Below are 23,318 nucleotides of genomic sequence, written 5' to 3'. Positions count from 1 at the left end.
GCGTGCCTTGTGATTCTGTCAGTCGAGGACAGGACATCTGCTGATTGGAATAAGCGTTTCCGTAGTGTATCGACAAATTAGAAGACGCTGGCAGCCATTCAAGGTACTCCAAAGCTTTCACAAATGATTGAAAGAACTGTGGACACTCAGACTTTTGTGATTTCTTTGCTTCGAGACTCCCCGTAGACGTAGAGGACAATGCAGCGAAGACGCAACAAACTCCTGTTGTTTGCTGACTTTTGTTGGACTGACTGGCTGTGTTATCGGGATAACACCCGGCGAGCACCAAGGTCGAGGAACAAAGCAACTCTTCAAGCTTACAAACACACGAAAAATACATTCACGGAAAATACACACCACACACATAAACACTTCCCATGACCTTTGTTGCTTTCACACCATGTGGTATGATAGACAACGGAGCAGTGCCCCCTTGTGGAAGCAGCTTGGAACTGGATGCCCACTCCCTTCCCCCTCATTGAGTTGTGTGTCGAAATATGTATATGTGCTTTGGTCGACGTTTTTCCTGGTCTCAAACTGAGCCCCACCACAAGAGTTTATTTTGGGACTTGTTTTTGTCCTCCTCCTCACTCCATGTTATACCTTTTTCCTACCTTTGTACGGGGCACCACCCTTGTGGCGATCCATCAGTGTTCTTGTTCTGTCTACCCTGTAACTGTATGTCTAAACTTAAATGGGTTTGTACTAAAATGTCATTTTGTTGCACTTTTTAAGTGCAATGACAATAAAGTTATATTCCATTCCATACATTGCAGCTTCCTGCGATAACAACATCACAATATACTATTTGGTATATAAATGATAATAGAACCATTTCCAAATGACTTGTAAATGCTCTTAATTTAGCTGCTGACATTTGAATAAACATATTGCATAACTTCCAGTTGTATTATTGTCTCAAAACTATTATTAATCTACCTGTTAATTTTCAACATGTTTCTTTTTATGCTTCTGTTAAAATGTAATATTCACTAATTCTTCTGTTGTTTGGATACTTTACATTAGTTTTGAGCGATACCACAAATTTGGGTATCGATCAAATACCCTTGTTTACATTCAAGAGCTGTTAGCTATGATTTTTTTGTACTCTGTAGCATGTTGAGCTATTGTTTATGTCCTCTGGTCCTCCAGTGATATCGATACTATTTGCCGCCATTAAAGCGGGGATTGCGGACTTAGAACGAAGCAGCTTCGCACTGTTGAGGGACACTAGCCGCTAGCGGGGACGCTACATTGCATTAAGAACACAGTAGGTCACTTGTCGCTGTCAAATTTGCAAGACACAGCTAGAATGTGTCATCAACATGCATTTTTATGATATAGTATAGTCAGTGGCGGGCCGTGCGTTTTCTACCTAGGCCTTCAGGGATGTCCTGTGTCCAATGATTACCTCTCAAAATACCATCATTTATGTCTCCACATGACCATTGCTGGAGAAATACTACACAGAAACACATTTACGCACTACTGGGCATTGTACAAAACGGCTTATTTTCTGGCGCATTTAAAAATCAATGAACCCGCATCAGCAATTAAAACATATCTTATGTGGTACTGTCAAAATTAAAATTGCAAAAAACATATTAAATGTGAAAAAATAAAGAAATAAAATATCTGAACTCACAACTTGTAGAACCCATTCGAGCTTCCGGGGTTGGCCAACAAATATATGTGTTGTCTTGTCCAATCATAAAAGATGCAAACGAGGCGTGTTGGCTGAGTTCTTAAAGTTTACTCCACAGCGTGCTCATCGATAAAATCAAGCTGCCGGCATGACTACATTCAAAAACAGAAACGGGGCTACTGCGCATGCTATTTACTACTGTGGCATGCTGGGTAATGGAGTTCTTATGTTACCTAGCTCATAACATCACAATATATATCTGCCTTAGGCCAGCTAGAAGGCCTTACTGACAACAACTTGTGATCTGATTGGCTATCGCAACTGTCTGTCAAATGTTTGTGTCCGTTCACTTACAGTGCACAGACGCCCACATTGTTCATTCTGAAGGCCTCCGGCAGATTTGGTACAGCATGGCAACATAATTTAGCTGAATTCTGATTGGATAAAAACTCTATAACCTAAAAACAACAGCGCTGGAAGTGTCACGGCCTGGGCGCATTGGAATGCGCCCTCATCCTTGCGCGCTGCAAGCACCGCAGGACACGCCCCCACACGCGCCACGCAGACCGCGGCCACGCACCTCCACAGCTGGCGGCAATCATCTATCAGCACACCTGCCGTTAATGAAGTAGCTGCCTTCATAAGCGTGGACAACCTGGCATGCCGCCGCCGGAATATAGTCTTCAATCGGCGTATAACCTCCGTTCCCGTGTTTGACGTTGCTGTGTGACTCGTCATTCCTCGTCGTTCCCCTGCTTCCCTGACTGCCTCCTTCGTTCCCCGACTCCTTGCTCGTCCCTGGATTCTGACGCCTCTCTATCGCCCCGGATCACCTGCCTGCCCCCTGGTCTTCCTCTTCTCTCGTGCAACACTTGGTGACACACACTTCAGCTAATCTACACACATAGTCACTCTCTTACACTCTTGGTTTTTGTCACACCCCATTCTAGTTTTTTAGTATTGTTAATTATTATTATTATATATATATATGTTACAATATATATAATAAATAATTGTACATACTGCCATCTAGTGTCTGTTTGACGTCACCTCCCATTAGTAAACCACAACAGTATATTCCGGCCAATTGATTAGGGACCTGACGGCACAGTTCCTTAGCCCCGCCCCCAGTGACTTTAGCCCCGCCCCCAGTGAAATGTTTTTTTTCTTCAGTTTTCTTTTTCTTTTTGCCCCTCTCATTATGTCTTTTTCTTTTCAATCCACCCAGGACAATTTTTGTAGCCCACCTCAGCAAAATCTTGGACTGTTTAGCAGTGCTGTAGGGATAGAAGAATTTACCCGCCGCCTGGCCACCCACCTCCCACCCTTAGTGACTGTCCCTCAGTCAGCTGGAAGCGTCTGGCATCCGCGTTCGGAGGGGGGGGGGGTAGTACTAGTCTCTTCCATTTTAGCACTGGTGGCTGTGCTGATATGGAAGCACAGCTGCACCCAGACAGGCTACCACCTGCCAGACAATTACTCCTGTCTTCTGTTTTTCTCAGCCGCAGCCACCAGTCACCGAGCTAGCACTTGTCCCCGAGCTAGAGTCTGCGCTAGCACCTGACCCCGAGCTAGCCTCCGAGCTATCACCTGTCCCAGAGCTAGCCTCCGAGCTAGCACCTGTCCCCGAGCTAGCCTCCGAGCTAGCACCTGTCCCCGAGCTAGCCTCCGAGCTAGCACCTGTCCCCAAGCTAGCACCTGTCCCCGAGCTAGCCTCCGAGCTAGCACCAGTCCCCGAGCTAGCCTCCGAGCTAGCACCAGCTTCCTGGCTGACTCCTGCGTCTCCGCCAGCTTCCAGGCTGGCCTCGACCTCTGCCCCTCGGCCAGCAGCGGCGACCTCTGCCCCTCGGCCAGGTCGATGTCACCTCCTTGTTTCCGGCGAGACGCACCATGGCACCACTTGCGTCCGCCTTCCCGACGGCCAAGATGGTGGCCGTTTCTTGGTCATCCGCCTCAGCGGCGTTCTTCTCGCCGCCGCCACCAGACTCGTCCCCGGTGGATTCGGGTACACTTGGGCCGGCGACCCACCTCCAGTCCGCCCTTCCGCCCTCCCTTGACTTTTGTTCCCGTGTTTCTGTTGGTTCCAGCTAGAGGACATCTGGGAGCTGTCCATAAGGAGGGGGATACTGTCACGGCCTGGGCGCATTGGAATGCGCCCTCATCCTTGCGCGCTGCAAGCACCGCAGGACACGCCCCCAAACGCGCCGCGCAGACCGCGGCCATGCACCTCCACAGCTGGCGGCAATCATCTATCAGCACACCTGCCATTAATGAAGTAGCTGCCTTCATAAGCGTGGACAACCTGGCATGCCGCCGCCGGAATATAGTCTTCAATCGGCGTATAACCTCCGTTCCCGTGTTTGACGTTGCTGTGTGACTCGTCATTCCTCGTCGTTCCCCTGCTTCCCTGACTGCCTCCTTCATTCCCCAACTCCTTGCTCGTCCCTGGATTCTGACGCCTCTCTATCGCCCCGGATCACCTGCCTGCCCCCTGGACTTCCTCTTCTCTCGTGCAACACTTGGTAACACACACTTCAGCTAATCTACACACATAGTCACTCTCTTACACTCTTGGTTTTTGTCACACCCCATTTTAGTTTATTAGTATTGTTAATTATTATTATTATATACTGTATATATATATATATATATATATATATATATATATATATATATATATATATATATATATATATATATATATATATATATATATATATATGTTACTATATATATAATAAATAATTGTACATACTGCCATTTAGTGTCTGTTTGCCGTCACCTCCCCTTAGTAAACCACAACAGGAAGCAGCATAATATGACATGAAGAGAATATAAATACTCTGATATTTAGGGAAAGTAAATAAAAAATAACTTTTATCTTTAATTATGATCATGATTTCTGGTTATGTTAGGCCAGCAGAGAAGGTCACTGAGTATAGTATTCCAAGCTATATTATCGACTAAAGTTGTATAATTGTTTATATCATATATCATCTATATCAGGCAACCATATTTATGTTCGCCAAAATATGTCGACACAATCACATTGCAAGTGCTAAATATATAAATATATTTGCTCACTCACTCACTCACTCACTCATCCCATGGCCTAGGAGGCCGTAGGGGTGTCATGGTGGATGCTTGGGCAGTCAGGGATCTCCAGCGCTAACGATCTTCTGCTGTTCGTAGCAGGGTTTGGAAGCTGCAGCCAGTCCATTCTTTGATGTTGTCCATCCAGGCCTTTCTCTGCCTGCCTCGTCTCCGCTTCCCTTCTACTGTTCCCAAATATATTTGCATCTTCTCCTAATATTATGAGCGTTCTGACAATCTGCATATGTTCTGCATATTCATGAAGGAAGACACGCTAAATGGATTGCGAGAGCTATTTTGCTCATTTAACAGAGACACAATCAGTAGATCAAGTTGGGATATGTTTCAATAAACGCAAATCTTTAGTATACAAGTATTTTATTTAATATTTTCATCCAATTTAAATTCACATAATTTCTAATGGGAAAAAAATGCATAGGTTTTCGTATTAGCGTTTGGAACACATTATTAACAAAAACCGGGGGTACTGCTGTAATAGGAGGCAAAATATTACAAAGACCTGTCAATAGTAGAGTACTACTACATAAAAACAATCCATCCATCCATTTTCTACCGCTTATTCCCTTCAAATAGTATAAATATATTGGAATAAGCTATTTAAATTTTTGCTTTGGATCTTTTTTCACAGTGCCAGTGTACTGCACATGAGGGCTTTTTAACTGATTTAAGGGGTTAATTTTAGAAAAATAAGGTGTACAATTGCACATGACAAATATAAAAAGGAGAAGATGTTAAACCTACCATATAATAGGTGGACTTTGCCAGGTCAGCACACAATTCAATAATTAACAATCACAAAACAAATACGAGCATTTACAAGCATGGCTGAGCTCACAAAGAAGAAGGTGGTTGATTATCTGCAGTCGCTGCACACCTCATTTTTATTTGCTTAATTTTACTATCTAATCGCAGGAAAAAGAGGAAGATATGGTAAAATAGAAATAAATTCAATAGCACGGTGTTAATGAAAGCACACGTAATTCCTGCAGCATCCCTGTGACTTCCTCTCGTGTTGTTTTTTGCTTTGTGTTTGGGCCTCATCAATATGCACAGCAGGAGAACAACAAAAAAAAGCTTGTCTCATTTCACTTGAAGTCACCCGGTGTGTTATCTGCCACATCACTGTGCCACCAGTCAGCGCCGGAGGTGACACACCACACTGCACAGAGGACTTACAGGCCCGGCTGTAAGGCGATATGAGCCAATATCACACTTCACACTGCCTCGCTGTGACTAATTAAGCCGAGCTGGAATCAGATGGTGAAACTGACCATTTGGAAATGAGTGAAAGTAGCAGTCGGCCCCTGCCCCCGAAAAGGAACAAATTGGTGATTTATCAACAAGGCAGTTGTACATGGGTTGGCCTTTATTTATCACGAAGGCGATGAAAGCTGAGCAAGGTGCACAGATGTCAACAAAATGCACCCTGTGGCCTGTAAGAGGCTGTTATGTAAGGCCACGGACACGTCAATGCCAAAGTCGGCTTCAGTGTTTTGTCGCTGCGCCACATTTATGACACATGCATGAATCTATTCACAGTTGACATCCTTTTTTGAACACATCACAGTATTCTAACCTGTCCTGTAATTTCAATTCAAAGACAATAGTGTGACTTAAGGCTGTTTGCCACATTCACACAGATGTCTAGAGGGCGCTAACTTTCCAATGTATTTTACACAGTTCACCCGCCCTCTTTCGGCTTCTACGACGAAATTACGTAACTACGTATGTAACACATGCACATGCATAATAGCGATTTGGATAGTTAGCATTACCTATTATTGAATGTATTTTCTATCAAAGTATTTGATTAGCTAAATTATTTGCAAACGTGTATCTCAATCTGTGCGCATGTAATCCAATTTGTGTCGTGTGTATTAATTTGTGTGCTTGTATATCAATCCGATCTATGATCTGCGAGAAGCAGAAACCCTCTATTGGCTGTTTTTTTAAACGTGATTTTTGTGACACTTCTGCCATGTACAATTTGAAAGAGCGCATCCAGATTTGTGAGCGTGTAATACAACGTGTGCACTAGTGTTTTCCCGATACCAATATTTTGGTACCGGTACCAAAATTATATGGATACTTTTCGGTACTTTTGTAAATAAAGGGGACCACAAAAATTGCATTATTGGCTTTATTTTAACAAAAAAATCTTACGGTACATCAAACATATGTTTTTTATTGCAAGTTTGTCCTTAAATAAAATAGTGAACATACACGACAACTTGTCTTTTATTAGTAAGTAAACAAACAAAGGCTCCTAATTTAGCTGCTGACGTATGCAGTAAAATATTGTATGATTTATCATTCTATTATTTGGTCAAAATTAGGACAAATGGTAGAAAACAAACTATTAATCTACTTTAATATCTGGTTATTTTCTGTTTTAACATGTTCTATATACACTTCTGTTAAAATATAATAATCATTTATTCTTCTGTTTTTTGATATTTTACATTAGTTTTGGATGATACCACAAATTTGGGTATCAATTCGATACCAAGTAGTTACAGGATCATACATTGGTCATATTCAGAGTCCTCATGTGTCCACTCCAGGGACATATTTCCTGAGTTTATAAACATAACATACCATCCATCCATTTTCTACCGCCTGTCCCTTTTTTGGGTCGCGGGGGGTGCTGGAGCCTATCTCAGCTGCATTCGGGCGGAAGGCGGTGTACACCCTGGACAAGTCGCTACCTCAGATGTGATGACAAAAAATATCAACGTAATCATAGTAGTATCGACTAGATATGCTACTGCACTTGGTATCATTACAGTGGATGTCAGGTGTAGATCCACCAATGGCATTTGTTTTACATTGGCGGACCGGTACTTTTCAGAGGCGATATACTACGGAAAATGATTCATTATATATACCGTACAACCCTAGTGTGCGCACGCATTCAGAAGTGTGTGTGTGTGTAATACAATCTGAGTGTGTGTATCTGAGGTGTGCCTACATTAAACCAACCACAGGAGACACCACACAATTTAAACCAATCAGAAACAATTTACAGCTGAGGTGTGTGAAAGAAAGACACCAAGACCCGCCTTACGTTGTTTCTGATTGGTTTAAACTGCGTAGTGTCTTCCGTGGTTGGTTAAATGTAGGCACAGTGGATTGATGGCTTGCTCTGGGATTTGAGGGTCCTTTCTGATTAGGGACAGACAACTTAACCCTTGTGTGGTGTTCGGGTTTGTGGGACCCGTTTTCGATTTTTATTAAAAGAAAAATGATACAATTAATTAATTTTTCAAACTGAGACTCACTGGCTTTGTCTCATTTTCTGTGAAGAACACACACACACACACACACACACACACACACACACACACACACACACACACACACACACACACACACACACACACACACACACACACACACACACACACACACACACACACACACAGCAGGCCTAGACGGGGAGGACAGTGTAGGTACACAGAACATCAGAGGGTCAAATGTGCAACAAAATGAGCGCAGACAGTGTTGACAAACAATGTTGCAACCTTGTGTGGGAACCGCAGTTGCAGAAACACAAAAGAAGAATCCCTGTGGGATGCAGAAACTGGCAAAGAAATGTCCATGCAACGTTCATATTGTTGTTACTCAGCCAGTGTTTGTGGGTCTTAGACTTAGACTTACTTTTTATTGTCGTTCAAATTTTAAATTTACAGTACAGATAAGAACGACATTTCTTTGCATTAGCTGGTTGGCAGTGCAGGATAAAAAAGCAATAAGGTGCAGATATAAATAAATAGATTACTGTAAAGATAAATATATTGCACTTTTGCATATGCATCCACGTTTATGGATGTATGTTATATTGTCTTTATATTCCAGCGAGTTCATCCATTTTTGGGGGGGATTGAGGGGATTATTATGATGCGTTCAGGAGTCTTACGGCCTGAGGGAAGAAGATGTTACAGAACCTGGAGGTTCTGCTACGGAGGCTGCGGACCTCTTTCTAGAGTCCAGCAGTGAAAACAGTCCTTGGTAGGGGTGGGAGGAGTCTTTGCAGATTTTCTGAGCCCTGGTCAGGCAGCGGCTTTTTGCGATCTCCTGGATAGGAGGAAGAGGAGTCCTGATTATCTTTTCCGCCATCCTCACCACTCTCTGGAGAGACTTCCAGTCTGAGGCATTGCAGGCTTCAGTCCAGACAGAGATGCTGTTGGTCAGTAGGCTCTCTATAGTGCCTCTGTAGAATGTGGTGAGAATAGGGGGAGGGGGCTGTGCTCTTTTCATCCCACGCAAAAAGTGCAGGCGCTAATGAGCTCTTTTTACAAGAACTCCGGTGTGTAGCTACCAGGTTATATATTGTCAATTATCTGCACCCCCAGGAACTTGGTGCTGCTTACTATCTCCACCGCTGTGCCGTTGATGAAGAGTGGAGTCTGGCTGGACTGGTGCTTCCTGAAGTCGACAATGATCTCCTTGGTCTTGTCGATGTTCAGGACCAGGTTGTTGGTTCTGCACCAGTCAACCAGATGTTTCACCTTCTCCCTGTAGTCCATGTCGTTGTTGTCACAGATGAGGCCCACTACTGTCGTGTCGTCCGCATACTTCACAATGTGGTTAGTAGTGGACCTGGCGCAGCAGTCATGGGTCATCAATGTGAACAGCAGCGGACTCAGGACGCAGCCCTGGGGGGAGCCGGTGCTCAGGGAGATGGCACTGGAGGTGTTGTTGCCCACTCTCACAGACTGTGGTCTGTCTGTGAGGAAGTCAAGCAGCCAGTTGTATAGGTGGGTACTGAATCCAAGGGGGGCCAGTTTGCTCACCAAGTGCTGCGGGATGATGGTGTTGAATGCCGAGCTGAAGTCCAGAAACAACATCCGCACGTGTGTGTCCTTTCCTTCTAGATGTTCTAAGCTCAGGTGGAGGGCAGAGGAGATGACGTCCTCTGTGGAGCGGTTAGGGCAATAAGCAAACTGGTATGGATCGAATGTGGGGGGAAGTCTGGAGACAATGTATTCCTTTACCAGCCTCTCGAAGCACTTCATTACAGATGTTTTTTAGGATAAGTCAGTATTTTAACATAAAAGTGTTTGATTGTGAGGCATTAAAAGCCACAAAATGCAACGGGTCCATCAGACCCACAAACACTGGCTGAGTAACAACAATATGAACACCACACAAGGGTTAAAACACATGTACATGGATTTGATATACAGACACACAAATTAGTACACGCGCACACAAGTTACATTACACGCACAAAGATTGATGTACACAATAATTTTACAGTAATACTTAGGAAGTGGGATTCAAACCGGAAACCATCCAGTTAATGGAAAACTGTTCTCCCAAAGAAAGCAGAGAAATAACACGTCTCATGCCTGTACTTCTAACCTGTGAATGTCAGTTTCGTGTAGACGTCTGTAATTCCGATGTCCGTGAATGCATCTCGCCTTTGTGCGGTGCTTCTCAATCATTTCCTGTCCCCCCCCCCCCGCCATAACTATAAATAATAATAAAATTAGTCTATAAAATAGTTTTAAGTACTTATCAAAATTAAAGAAAACAAAATATAGATTAATTTACATAAAATAACTTTATAAAAAATGTTTTAGTCTGTAACAGAAAATATTTAAAGTAAATTTAATGTGCCTGAAATAAATCAATAAATAAATCCTTATCTTGAACATCTTGAACCCTTTTTTTGTTTTCCTTTTTTTTAAAATTGAGACTAAATTATTTATGTGTTTAATGTTTATTTGCTTACTATGGTGTATTATTAAATTATTATTTATTTGTTCACTGTTCTGTTACAGAGAACAAGGAAATTGGATAAAATTGCTATAGTATGAAAAGGGGTAAGCTCTGCTTCTTCCTACTCCTTTTCGGACGTGCTGTAATGAAACAACTGGAATTGTGTGATGCATTACATTGTATCGTATGCATGTTCGAAATAAACTGAAACTGAACTGAACTGAAATTATTCAAACTATTGAATATTTTAGACCATCCCGAACCACTTGGTTAAATTAATTAAATGTATAATGATACATTCAAGTTGATCACTAACATTAAGTCAGGAGGACACTTTTAAAACACTTTAACCTACAAAACCGAAATGAATGAAACAATTTGATCAAAATGAGAAAGTCAGGATTACAATGAGCACGTTTTGTAGTGCACAGCTTTTTGTAGCGGGGTTTGATACCGCATGATACTGATAAAGCATTTTCCCCGGGGTCACACGCGCCACCCATGGGCCCGCTCCACTAGTTCAGAACACTGCTTTAGTAGAATTATTGGAGAATGAGGAAGAGAATTGCAGATAGGTATAGGGGACCAATCAGATACCATCATAATTACGTGTTGGTAACGGCGTTGTAACATTTGAAAAGGTCGTTAATCCGTTTAATGGTTACTGGAAAACAAAAGCTGCATTAGCTATAACGCCTTTTTGTCTCAATGAATCCTGTTTTTGTACAAAATCCTACTATATTCTTGTGAGTACAGTCTCCACAGTATCACATTGTGCTGGCTCATTATCTTAATAAGCTATCTGTGAATGCAGCGTATTACTGCGTTGAATGATTGCAGCGTGTGGCTGAGAAAATAATGCGCCGTAGCATCTCGTCTAGTGGGTGTAAAGTGGCTACCATGCCATTAACGGGCCACCGAATCAAATGTGGCATTACATGAGAAAAGTGTAAAAATGGCCGGAACAGTTATTGTGTAAGTAGACAATTAAATCAATCATGTCAATTATCTAGTTGTTTTTTTTTGTGCAGCTCTTAGTGGAATGGAGGAGTAGAATATTATTATGGATAGGACCATGCGGCTCCAAACTGGCTCCAGTGGTTGAAGCAGGAGATGATTGGAGGCTGATGATGCAGATTTAGTTGTTGACCTTTCAGATGGTGACCTCCCAGATAAATGTGTCTCTTCCTGCTTGCTGCTGCGCTTGATGCGTTTGTCTCAAAGTGGCTTTTATTTTCCCTTTCAGCTGATGAACCGGATGGCCTCTGCTTGGCATCTATCATCACCGCTAAAGACATCCAGTGTTTTCAATGAATTAGAGGACAGTTATACCTTTCAATGATTGTCGTCGGTGGCTTTAAAAATCCATATTTCAGCCGGTGCTTGCTTGGAGTTCCCACCGGGATAAGGAATAATGTAATTGTGTCAATTCTCAGCTTTAACCAGGAAAATGTATCAGTCTAGTTCAACCGCTCCAGGCTGGACTGAACCGTCTGTGAACCTCGCCTCAGCATTTCCTGGCAGGCTGATCGCATTTGATCAGCTTTGCCTCGTCCACCACTCGGCCTCATTAGCGGGGATTTTTTTTCTTTCCTCCTGTTTGTCATCCCCTCTCGGTGCACATCGCATCCTGCCAGCGTGCCTTCAATATGTTCTACTTAGGCACATCAGCTGCACGGGGCCCAAACACCACCACCAGCTATGCCGCCCACAGAGCGGAGGTTGCAGTAATGCCGGGACAATAACCTTCCCATAAATAAAATCTCATCTTCATTTCAGCGCCTTCATGCAGCAGAGGAAATTTCCACATCAAATCATTCAGTGAGCTTGAAAACATGTTCTACTCTCAATATCAACACTGAAATTGTAGCATTTGGCGGTGCAAAGAAGACAATGCATTTATTGCGTTTTGAGGGCAGAGTAGCACACAGACACGGGACATTTCATTAGCTACACCGCACTAATGACATCCAATTTAAAATCTGTGTCAAAAATTCTTGCCTATAAAACATTTTGATTGAGAGTGTGCAGAGAGGAATCATATAAGGATATTTTAGTATTGTGATTGTGTTTAGAGATGTTCACATAATTTGTGTCTCTCTTGGAGCTTATTATCATAATATGGAAACCAACAAAGACAAATATACTAATACAATAGAGTTGTAACTCGGAAAGTAAAAAAATATATATATATTTTTAAATAAGTGTAGCTAATGTCTATGGTGGTACTCAAAATTACCCAACCCCCATTGTATATTTCTATTTTTTAAATATACAAACTGTCATATAGAACAGTGGTCCCCAACCACCGGTCCGTGGACCAATTGGCCGCGGCCGCACAAGAAATAATTTAAAAAAAAATAAAAAAAATATTATTATTATTTTTTTTTTTCTTAAATTAAATCAACATAAAAAACACAATATATACATTATATATCAATATAAATCAATACAGTCTGCAGGGATACAGTCCGTAAGCACACATAATTGTATTTCTTTATGACAAAAAAAAACAAAACAAAAAACATTTTTTTTAAATTTAACATTTTAGTCAGGTAAATGAGGTTCAATCATTTTTAGAGGGAATTGTTACATGCCCACGACCGCCACACATAGATTCGGTGCTCCTTGTTTGTCCTCCCTCCTAAACACGTCTGGAAATGTAGCTTGTCGTTCCAACTCCAACCAATAGATGGCGATGTAACTTAACACGCCCCAATACACACCTGCCTGCCAGAGAATAAGAAGACCGAGCAGAAGGATCAGCGCTGCCAGCCTCTATTAATACTCACTATATTTGGCAGAGTATTCAGACCGCCTACATTCTGTAATAAAATACAAATTTAAAAAAGCGTCATCTGACAAATGAGTATTATCTAAGGTTTGATGGGGTGCATGTATTTTCAAGTGAAATTCCAAGTGAACATACCGGTCGGAGTCTCCTTACTTTTTTGTGCCCCCCTCTCCTTCGTGGAGGGGGGGGGGGGCACAGGTTCGGTGGCCACGAATGAAGCGCTGGCTGTCCAGGGTCAGGACCCAGGGTGGACCACTCGTCTGTGCATCGGTCGGGGACGTCTCTGCGCTGCTGAGCTGTCTCCGCTCGGGATGGTCTCCTGCTGGCCCCACTATGGACTGGACTCTCACTATTATGTTAGATCCACTATGGACTAGCCTCTCACAATATTATGCTAGATCCACTCGACGTCCATTGCACCGGTTGCCCAGGGTTTCTCATTGTCATCCCATTGAGTTGAGTTTTTCCTTGCCCTGATGTGGGATCTGAGCCGAGGATGTCGTTGTGGCTTGCACAGCCCTTTGAGACACTTGTGATTTAGGGCTATGTAGGTAAACATTGATTGATTGATTGATATTTGGTATAAAAATGATAACAAAACCTTTTCAAAACAAGTTACAGGTGCAGACATATGACACATACAGGCTAAACATGGAGATGGCCTAAATAACATATTTAAAAAAAATATTAAAACATAAAAAATAAAATACATTCTTGATTCTTGAAAATTGGAGTAAATAAGAATCATGATTCGGATGTGAATCCGTTTTTTTAAGCACCCCTAATTGCATACTTTAAGGCGTTATTGTGACTTCAGAAGCCCTAATTTAGAAACATCTTTGTTTAGCTGTTAGTATTTATGGCTCACTTATGGTCCATCTTGCAATGTCCATAAAATGTGTATTTATTATTGTTATTATTATTTAACTTTATTTAATGTACTTAAAAATATATAGTATATTATTTATTTTTCTTATTAATATTAATATTGAATGTTATATTATTTACTTATTTTCTGTCCATTAAAAAAATACATGCACATGCGTCATGGCCAAGTATGCAAATCACAAAGAAAAAACTAATACTAACGGAAATGCTGTGGTTTCTAACAACAAAAAAAGATTTTAAGGTTATTTTGGAGCTTTCATAATAAAACACATGATGATATTAGAATGTTTTTATTTTAAATTAGTTTGGACTGTTGTGCATTTGGCTGTTAGCACCAAACTATAGTGCCATTTTATTGAGCGAGAATAAGAAAACTTGCCGGAGAAAAAAAGTGAAAACTCACATCCAGCAATGAAGCTCTGCACTAGTTTTGGCAGCGTTTTCAAATAAGCTTCCTGCCTGCTTTTAACAATACAATATGAAATTATTTATACTGTGCCAAGCTCTCCGTCACATATCATGCTGCTGCTTGTGTTCAGCCTCTCCACTTTATTTGCTGCGTGAATTCTGTGCAGGCTATAATTCGGATTAGCCGTTTGTTCTAAAGCAGTGACACATAAAAACTTTATTGCCATGTATGCATAAAAAAATACACGTATTTGTTTGACTTGGGAGCTGGCTTCAACAACACTGACATTCTTATCCACTCATTTTAAATTTAGTCCCTCACTTGAGTTTTATGAGACTTTGCTCCCCATTAAAAACAAATGTACGACACAGCTGAAAATGGGATTACCGAATCATGCGCCACTTTACACCTGACATCATTCTGATGCGCGGATAAACGGTGTTAACGTGCTGTATGGAGACAATCAAAGTGACACGTGCAGGCCGAGGCTTCATGGAAAGATTAAAAACGAGAGAGAAGGAGCGAGCCCAGAGAGAAATTCCAAGAGTAAGAAGAAGGATGCATTACTTATGTATACTGCTGGTACTTTCTCTCTAAAGGATTCCCACAGGATTCTATAAACACACACACACACACACACACACACACACACACACACACACACGCACGCACGCACACGCACGCACACGCACCCACACGCACCCACACACACACACACACACACACACACACACACACACACACACACACACACACACACACACACACACACACACACACACACACACACACACACACACACACACACACTGTGCAGCATCCTTGCTAAATGCTTCACCTTGAAACACCCTTACAACAGGCTAGTCAATATGAATGTGAAGGCTGACTTTCTATGAGAAGAACATGTCTTGACTACGGGGCGGTGTAGCTCGGTTGGTAGAGCGACCGTGCAAGCAACTTCAGGGTTGCAGGTTCGATCCCCGCTTCCGCCATCCTAGTCACTGCCGTTGTGTCCTTGGGCAAGACACTTTACCCACCTGCTCCCGGTGCCGCCCACACTGGTTTCAAAATGTAACTTAGATATTGGGTTTCACAATGTAAAGCGCTTTGAGTCACTTGAGAAAAGCGCTATATAAATATAATTCACTTCACTTCACTTCACTAAATAGGAAAAGGGCAGAGCTATCTAAAAAGGGCAGGATAGTATTTCAAGCGGTCTGCGGAGGTCAAACAGGACTCACATCTTTGAGGCAGCCCATGAAGTTGTTGCTGACTCGCGAGCCCGGCAGGTCTGCTGTGTTCAAGCTGCCTCCGATGTAGAAGAGGTCGTCAGAGCCCAGCATGGTGTAGTCCTCTTGGGTGTAGCCTGTGGTGGTCAGTATCCCGTCCACCAGGATGGTCACCTGGAAAGAGAAGTTAAGCATTTAAGTTCAGTCTCCTCGCTGTCTTTAGAAATGAGTGACGCCTCTGTTTGTAACTTCAATCGAGGGTCTTTGAACACGCAACAGCTATATGCAATGAGATGCAAAAGTTAAACTTGTACATAACATTCTTTTATCCTGTTACATATACATTTATTATATTTTTACTAGGGCTGTCAACGTTATGTGATTAATAGAAATAACTTATCGCGTTATATGACTGAAGATTAATCATTGGCCAGGAAAACGTGCGCATTTGTTACATGGTCTGTGATCACGATAAGAGGTGGCCCATTCCGCTTTAAAACACAGTTTTGGATAAAACTAAGGTAATTTGTTGGTATTGCAGCGACAAACATTTTTTATCATGGGCACACATAAAGTTTAAAATACCATATTAAAGCGAAACGCCTACCGTATTTCGGACTATAAGGCGCACGTAAAATCCTTTCATTTTCTCACAAATCGACAGTGCGTCTTACAGCCTGGTGCGCCTAATGTACGGCATGATTCTGGTTGTGCTTATTGACCTCGAGGCAATTTTATTTTGTACATGGTGTAATGATAAGTGTGACCTTATCATACATAAGAGATATGTGTAGACTGCAATATGATGGCAGTAAACAACACCAAATCTTTAAATGTTCCATTGAGAATATCATCATCGGCGGTCACTCGAAGGAGTATGACGATCCTCCTGTTAGGGGTGTATCCATTTATAGAGGATGCCTGTGCGTGACTTTGTTTTACGTGGGGAGACTGGTGCACAGACAGTCACCACACGATCATTGACAGAATCGGGTCAGGGTCCAGTGGCATAGAGTCCAAGACGACTGGAGACCCTTTTCTGCTGCAGCCTTCTTCCGCCATCGCAGCTGTAGTGGTAGTTCTTAAATCTACCGTCTTCCGCCTGCTCCGCCGTTGAGGTCTTCACCGTATCCCTGGCTTGGGGGCAGTCAGGTACTAGGCCTTTGCCAAGGGCCACCTGGGGTAACAGTAGTAAAGGGGTTAACCTCCTAGTGCCCCAAGACCCCCATAGGGGAGCCTCCACTGCCGGATGCACTTTAACGTCATGCTCAGGACACATTTTTGAGAATATAGAACATAATACACACAGCACTCAAAAATCTGTCAAAATGTTTTTAGTACGACTTTGGTAAGCTATGAAGCCGCACCGTTTGATGGATTGTCGGCGTATTAAACATATGAGTATTAGGTTGGGTTGCTATCAGCACTTCCGTCATCAACAATTATATCATCTGAGAAATGGACATTGTAACAGTGTGGGTCTCACTTGGTAGGATATGTACAGCGAGCGGTGAACATAGTGAGCTGCATACATTTATCCACGAAAATATGGAAAAGCTAGTGGTGGTGTGTTTGATGGAGAAGGAGATGGAAGGAGATACCGTAAAAGTCCACTCTCCAACGTAAGTGCTCTACATTATTATTACATTACTTCACAAAACTACTGTAGTTGTTAGTACATTCCTTTGTAATTTTTATACAATATTTATAAGTTAAAGTTAAAGTACCAATGATTGTCACACACACACTAGGTGTGGTGAAATTTGTCCTCTGCATTTGACCCATCCCCTTGATCACCCCCTGGGAGGTGAGGGGAGCAGTGGGCAGCAGCGGTGCCGCGCCCGGGAATCATTTTTGGTGATTTAACCCCCAATTCCAACCCTTGATGCTGAGTGCCAAGCAGGGAGGTAATGGGTCCCATTTTTATAGTCTTTGGTATGACTCGGCCGGGGTTTGAACTCACAACCTACCGATCTCAGGGCGGACACTCTAACCACTAGGCCACTGAGTAGGTGTTGATTTGAGATACAAGTGTTTTGAGTTAAGAATTCTGTCACAGAACCAATTAAGCTTGTAAATTGAGGTACTACTTCAGTCCAATTTGTGTAATATCAGATTTAGGGCTTAAAATATAGGTTTTGAGCGTAACAACAAGCAAATGGATCGACACATTATTTATTACTAGGGCTGCACAATTTAACACGTTGATGCATTTAATTAATCACATTATATATAAATATATTTAGTATTAATCATGTCTAAATGCAGATTAATCATGTGTTTAATATTGATTGTATAAGTTCCTTTACCTTAACAACGGATGATTACCTGAAAGGCGGCACAGGTTATTATACGGTCAGTGATCATTTTAAAATACAACCTTTAGATACAACTGTTACCAAGTTATGAGCAAATAAATGATTGGCATTTACCGGTAAGTAAAACATACAAAAATAAATGTTTGTTTGTGACATTCGGACTATAAGATTGCATTTGTGTCAAAAAAAAAAAAGTTAATTGTAATTATGCAATCAAACAATTAACAGCGAATAATCGTGATTAATCTGATTTTAAAAATGTATTGTTTGACAGCACTATTAATTATATATTTTGGGGGCCACAATTTTACCTTAGAGTGAGGCATTGACAATGCAGGTTATCAAACACGGCTTCTTTCTTTCCTATATGTTAGATCCAGGAAGCCATAACCATGATGGCAGAGAAGTCAGAACGCCACAAACATCTCTTCCAATCCTAGTTTGGCACCGGAGGCTACATGGACGCTGCATGGAGGTTGGCAAACTCAATTAATTTGGTTTTAAGAATACTAAAATGGTGAGCTCAATTACTGGCTGTGCCCACTGGCCCACTATTGTATCAATCACATCACAAGAGACAGCCGATATTAATTGTAACACAGGGAAGTAAGAGAAAAGAAGGATGTTCTTGTTGCCATGACAATCATCCCAGTTGTAACATGCATTTCTTCACAGATGGAACAGCTCCCACTGCTTGACATTAGGTTCAAAACATTAGAATTTTCTACCAAATCTAAGTGGATACATATTATATTAAGGGCACGCAAATAGATGATGGAAGTTCAATCATTTAAAAATGCATAACATGATGTTTATTAAGTATCCCAGACTTTATATGATTTGAAGGAAGCAGCTTCAGCATTTTTCGTCTGTGCGAAATTAAAGCTGTCTGCCAGTGTTCAGGTTTAATGATCTACAGCGACTGATTTACAATTCTTCATGGATAATTATCATTTTGATTAGGCGACTCCGTCGTGATAAAGGGCCTCTTTAAAAACTGACTCGTAATGTAGCTTCCATGAGCTGAGGAGAAGGTTTTTCCTTTCCTTTTTTTTAAGGTGGATTTAACAGGAAAACGTTTTTTTTGCTTGGAGTAAACATGAACAGCAGCAATAAATCACAGTTTTACACAGGATTTCATGCCACTAATCTCCTCATTGTTGAAAGCTAGGAGGATAAAAGTTAAAGTAGTGATGTGACACGCTCAGGTGTCTGGTCTCGCTGGTCATTCTCTAGTAGTGACAGATATTGATTTTTTTTGTCCATCTTGTGGTAAAACCTTCAGTATCTTTAGCTTTGAAAATTGACTGGCCTGTCTTCGGCTTGATGGATACTGACCGTCACATAAAAGGCTTTTGTGGCTCTAAATTGATAAATGTGGCTTTTTTTCCCATTTGTACCCGGTAACAGCTCAAACAGATATTTGCACACCTCAGATCAAACTCAAAATTTTTTCCCCAAGTACCAACATTAGGCTCTACAAGTACCACCAAAACGACCAACATTATAATACAGTTGCGTAGTAGGCTCAAGTCTTCATTAAAAACAAGGCAGATGTTTTACTTAACAAGTATTTTTAATATTTCTGGCCACTGTAACAGTTTGAACAGTAACATTGTGTTTAAATACAGGAAAAACAAATACTGTATTTTAAATAAGTGATTCTTCGGCATACCACTAGATGGAGCCCGCGTACCACGGTTTGAGAACACCTGCCTTAGATACTCGACTAAAGTGGTATTTTTATATAAAAACAAATTGGACGGCCAACAGCTTGCATGTCGGAAAAAAAATCTTAAATTCTTCGTTAACGTCAGATGTTAGAAATATTAGTGCTGTAAAACAATTACTTTTGTAACACTTTTGAATTTTTATTCATCATAATTAATCACAGTAAACTACTTGCTTGCTTAACCTAAAAATAAGCCCCAATATTTTGACACAAATGCAGGGTAATTTTGTCAGAATGTTAAATCTGAATATTTTTTACATGTTTTTCTGGAATGCAAGTAATCTATTTGCTCAAAACTTAGTGAGTGGGGTTGTAAAAATTGATCAATATATTGGTATATCAATTTATATTCCAAAATTTTAAGTATATTGATCTGTGCTCGGCAATTTGCCTTCCGGAAGATAGGTGTCGACCCAAGAATCGATTGATTTTATAGATTCTAAAAAAATGAAAACAGTGGATTTACTTCGCCGGACTTCATAAGAAGTATAGCCCTTTTAATAACTAGAACATTAAACATTAAGTCGGTGTGCCCGTCTGTGGCGTCATCAAAACAAAAATGGCGGCTAGCTACAGTGGTTAAGAAATGTCATAACAAACGTAAATGCCACAAGACAATATCAAAAGTTAGAACACAAAAACATTCAGCTACAACACAGACAAACGACACAACACATTAATATAAAGTTGCAACACAACTTTAAAAGGTGTCACATGTAGTAATGTGGCCAGAAAAGGTACTGCAATCACGGTCAAAATTCTGTAGTCCCCTCCCACTCTCCATGACTGAGTTTGCCAGATATGCAGCCAAATCCGAATATATTAGGTTTGTTAGATAGGATCATAGACTGTATTCGACAATAAAGTTTATATACGAAATGTCCATTTTCATTTATTACAAACGTAAATGCCTTACTTACCTATCAAGGAGGAACATTTTAAATCTTCTCCGCCCGATACGAATCCTCGTTTTGTTCCTGGCTTTGTCATGAATAAGTTGAGAATCGTAATGACGCCTTTTAGATTTATTAAGGTCTGACATGTTTAGTAACTTTACCAGTGGCAGTAGCTCGATGAAGAGGGCGGTACGTAACTGGCAACCTGGATGTGACACACTCACAAACTTTTTAATTGTTCAAACTTTGGAGGGCGGGGCATCGAAATGAAAACAATAACAATATTTCGGGGCTGTAAATCAAATTTTAAAATGAGCATATGCCGGCTGAACTACCATTATAAAGGTATTTGAAAAGAACATGATTTATTAATGCCTTTGGACTTATCAGGGCCATTTAATGATGACTTGACATTAAATTATTACATGTCAAAAGACAAAAGACGCAGCACACAAAACAGAAGTGATAGCGAAGTAAATTACGGCGACACACCGACTTCCGGAACACTAGAAGAAGTCATTTTTATCAGAAACAAATACAAGAGATGGATAAAGGAGGTTATGGAAATTAAGAAGCAAGGGGCCCACACCATCAACATGGATGAGGTGGCATACATGCTTCCTTGCACTGTCCTTCATTGGCGACGATTCTGTATGGCCGGGTCAGAGAACTTTATTCAGCAGGTAAATCTACTGTTAAAAGATGGCTACTGTGTTTTTATTAACATTTGCTTGAATATAAAAAATGTGAGCAGAAAAGGTTTCCTCTTGTTAAATCAACCTTATGGGTTGCACTTTATTCAAATAAGATGCAAATGCCTTGGCCATTAATTGTTCTTTACTTTCTTGTTTGTATCCATCATTTATTTATACATCATTCCCTTACATCAGGGATCTCCAAAGTGCGGGCATTTGCGGCCCGCAGGTCATTTTTTAATGGCCCCACGGCCCATTTTAAAATACGATTAAAACAATTAAAAACATAAAAAGTGGTATGAAAGACCAAACAGGTGAAATGTAACAAGAAAATGTTGCAATGTTTACTCTAATAACACAAAGCTGCCATGCAGGCTGTTTCTTTCTTGAAAAAATAATAATGAATCAAAATCAATGTTATGAATTGTTGACCTATCCAAGGCTCCAATTACGTCACATTAAATATTGCACTTTGAGATATTTTTTTGGGAAAATGTTGCATATTTTGTTTGCCATATAAAAAATTTAGCTTTTTTTTAATTTTTTTTTTAAAGAAGGGCCTAAAACGAACAAACAAAAAACATAAACAACAATATAACGTATAATTGACGGATAGATCTGAAGTTGATCTCAAGATTATTGTGTTAAAAGTAAACAGTAAAAAAAATGAATAATTTATTTTTTAACACTTTAATGAGTAGGACCCTTTTGGTTCCCCAATAATTTTTGTGTGATTTGTTTTTAAGTGTCATTGCTCAAAAAATAATAATGAATTAAAATCAATGGTGTTATGAGTTATTGACCTTTTTAAGGCTCCAATTATTATATAATCTGAAATATTCCTCTTAAATATTTTATTGGGTTTTGTAGAAAAAAAACAGGGTTTTCTTTGAGAAAAAGAGCATACAACTTAAATCTTTAAAAACGTTATATTGACAGAAAGACCTAATGTTGATCTAGAGATAATAATACTGAATAATGACACATTTTAAATATGTTTTGGACCAAAACCCTTTGGGGTCCCCGGGATCAAGCCTGAGTGGAGGCCTTAATGTATATTTTTCATACATATATTGTATTGGTTTTCAAAATAAAAAAATATCAAAATGGCCCCTGCTTGCTTTGATTTTTCAGTGTGCGGCCCTTAGTGGAAAAAGTTTGGACACCCCTGCCTTACATGAAATAACAGGAATATAGGACACTTCACCTGCAGTGTCCATTATCCACTAGTTATTTCACATTCAAACTGCTTGATTTTTTTTTGTGCTAAAAAGTTACTGAATTTCAGCTTACTGAATCGTTTCGGATCGTATCGTACCAAACAAATTAGATTGTCCAACCACAATAAACCAACCACACCTTAAAGACTGATTGAAAGAAACTAGTTTTGTTCCAAATCTGTTATCTCCATTTATTTATATGTCACATGGTATCCAAGGGTGAGTAGTTTTAATGTATTTTAGTTTTGTTTTATCTTTTGTTTTGGTTAGCTTGGAAAAATTAAAACACTTTACATTATTTCCTTAAGAAAAAATTGTTTTTTAATGTGCTCAACCTGAACCAGATTTAGAGAAACCACACTATTTTGTGTGAGCATGTGTGTTGCATGCCCATCAATATGCAGCGGCGTCATTAATAAGGGTCAGAAAGGGAATAAAATGATTTTGTCTGCCTCAGTAAAAGATAAGACGGAAGAGGGCGAGAGGTGGTAATTGGAAGAATTCTTGCCTGAAATGCACCAGCGGATGTAATAAAATGTTTCCACCAGCATTCTCTTTGGAGTTAAAGTCCTCCATATCTACATGTCAGGGAGGTAACTTATCTGAGGCGAAGGCAATTTACACAGGGATCAAATGCAAGGCTGAAAGCAT

The 23,318-nt window shown here is 40.6% G+C and overlaps 1 pseudogene; it reads right to left on the bottom strand.

Annotated features, from left to right (window-relative positions):
• LOC133650892 (neurexin-2-like) overlaps positions 1-23,318 on the bottom strand; it is a 489,617-nt pseudogene that overhangs the window by 299,659 nt on the left and 166,640 nt on the right.

Source organism: Entelurus aequoreus, linkage group LG05 (genome assembly GCF_033978785.1).
Source record: "Entelurus aequoreus isolate RoL-2023_Sb linkage group LG05, RoL_Eaeq_v1.1, whole genome shotgun sequence".
Lineage (NCBI taxonomy): Eukaryota > Metazoa > Chordata > Actinopteri > Syngnathiformes > Syngnathidae > Entelurus > Entelurus aequoreus.
This window is presented reverse-complemented; position numbering and strand designations above follow the sequence as displayed.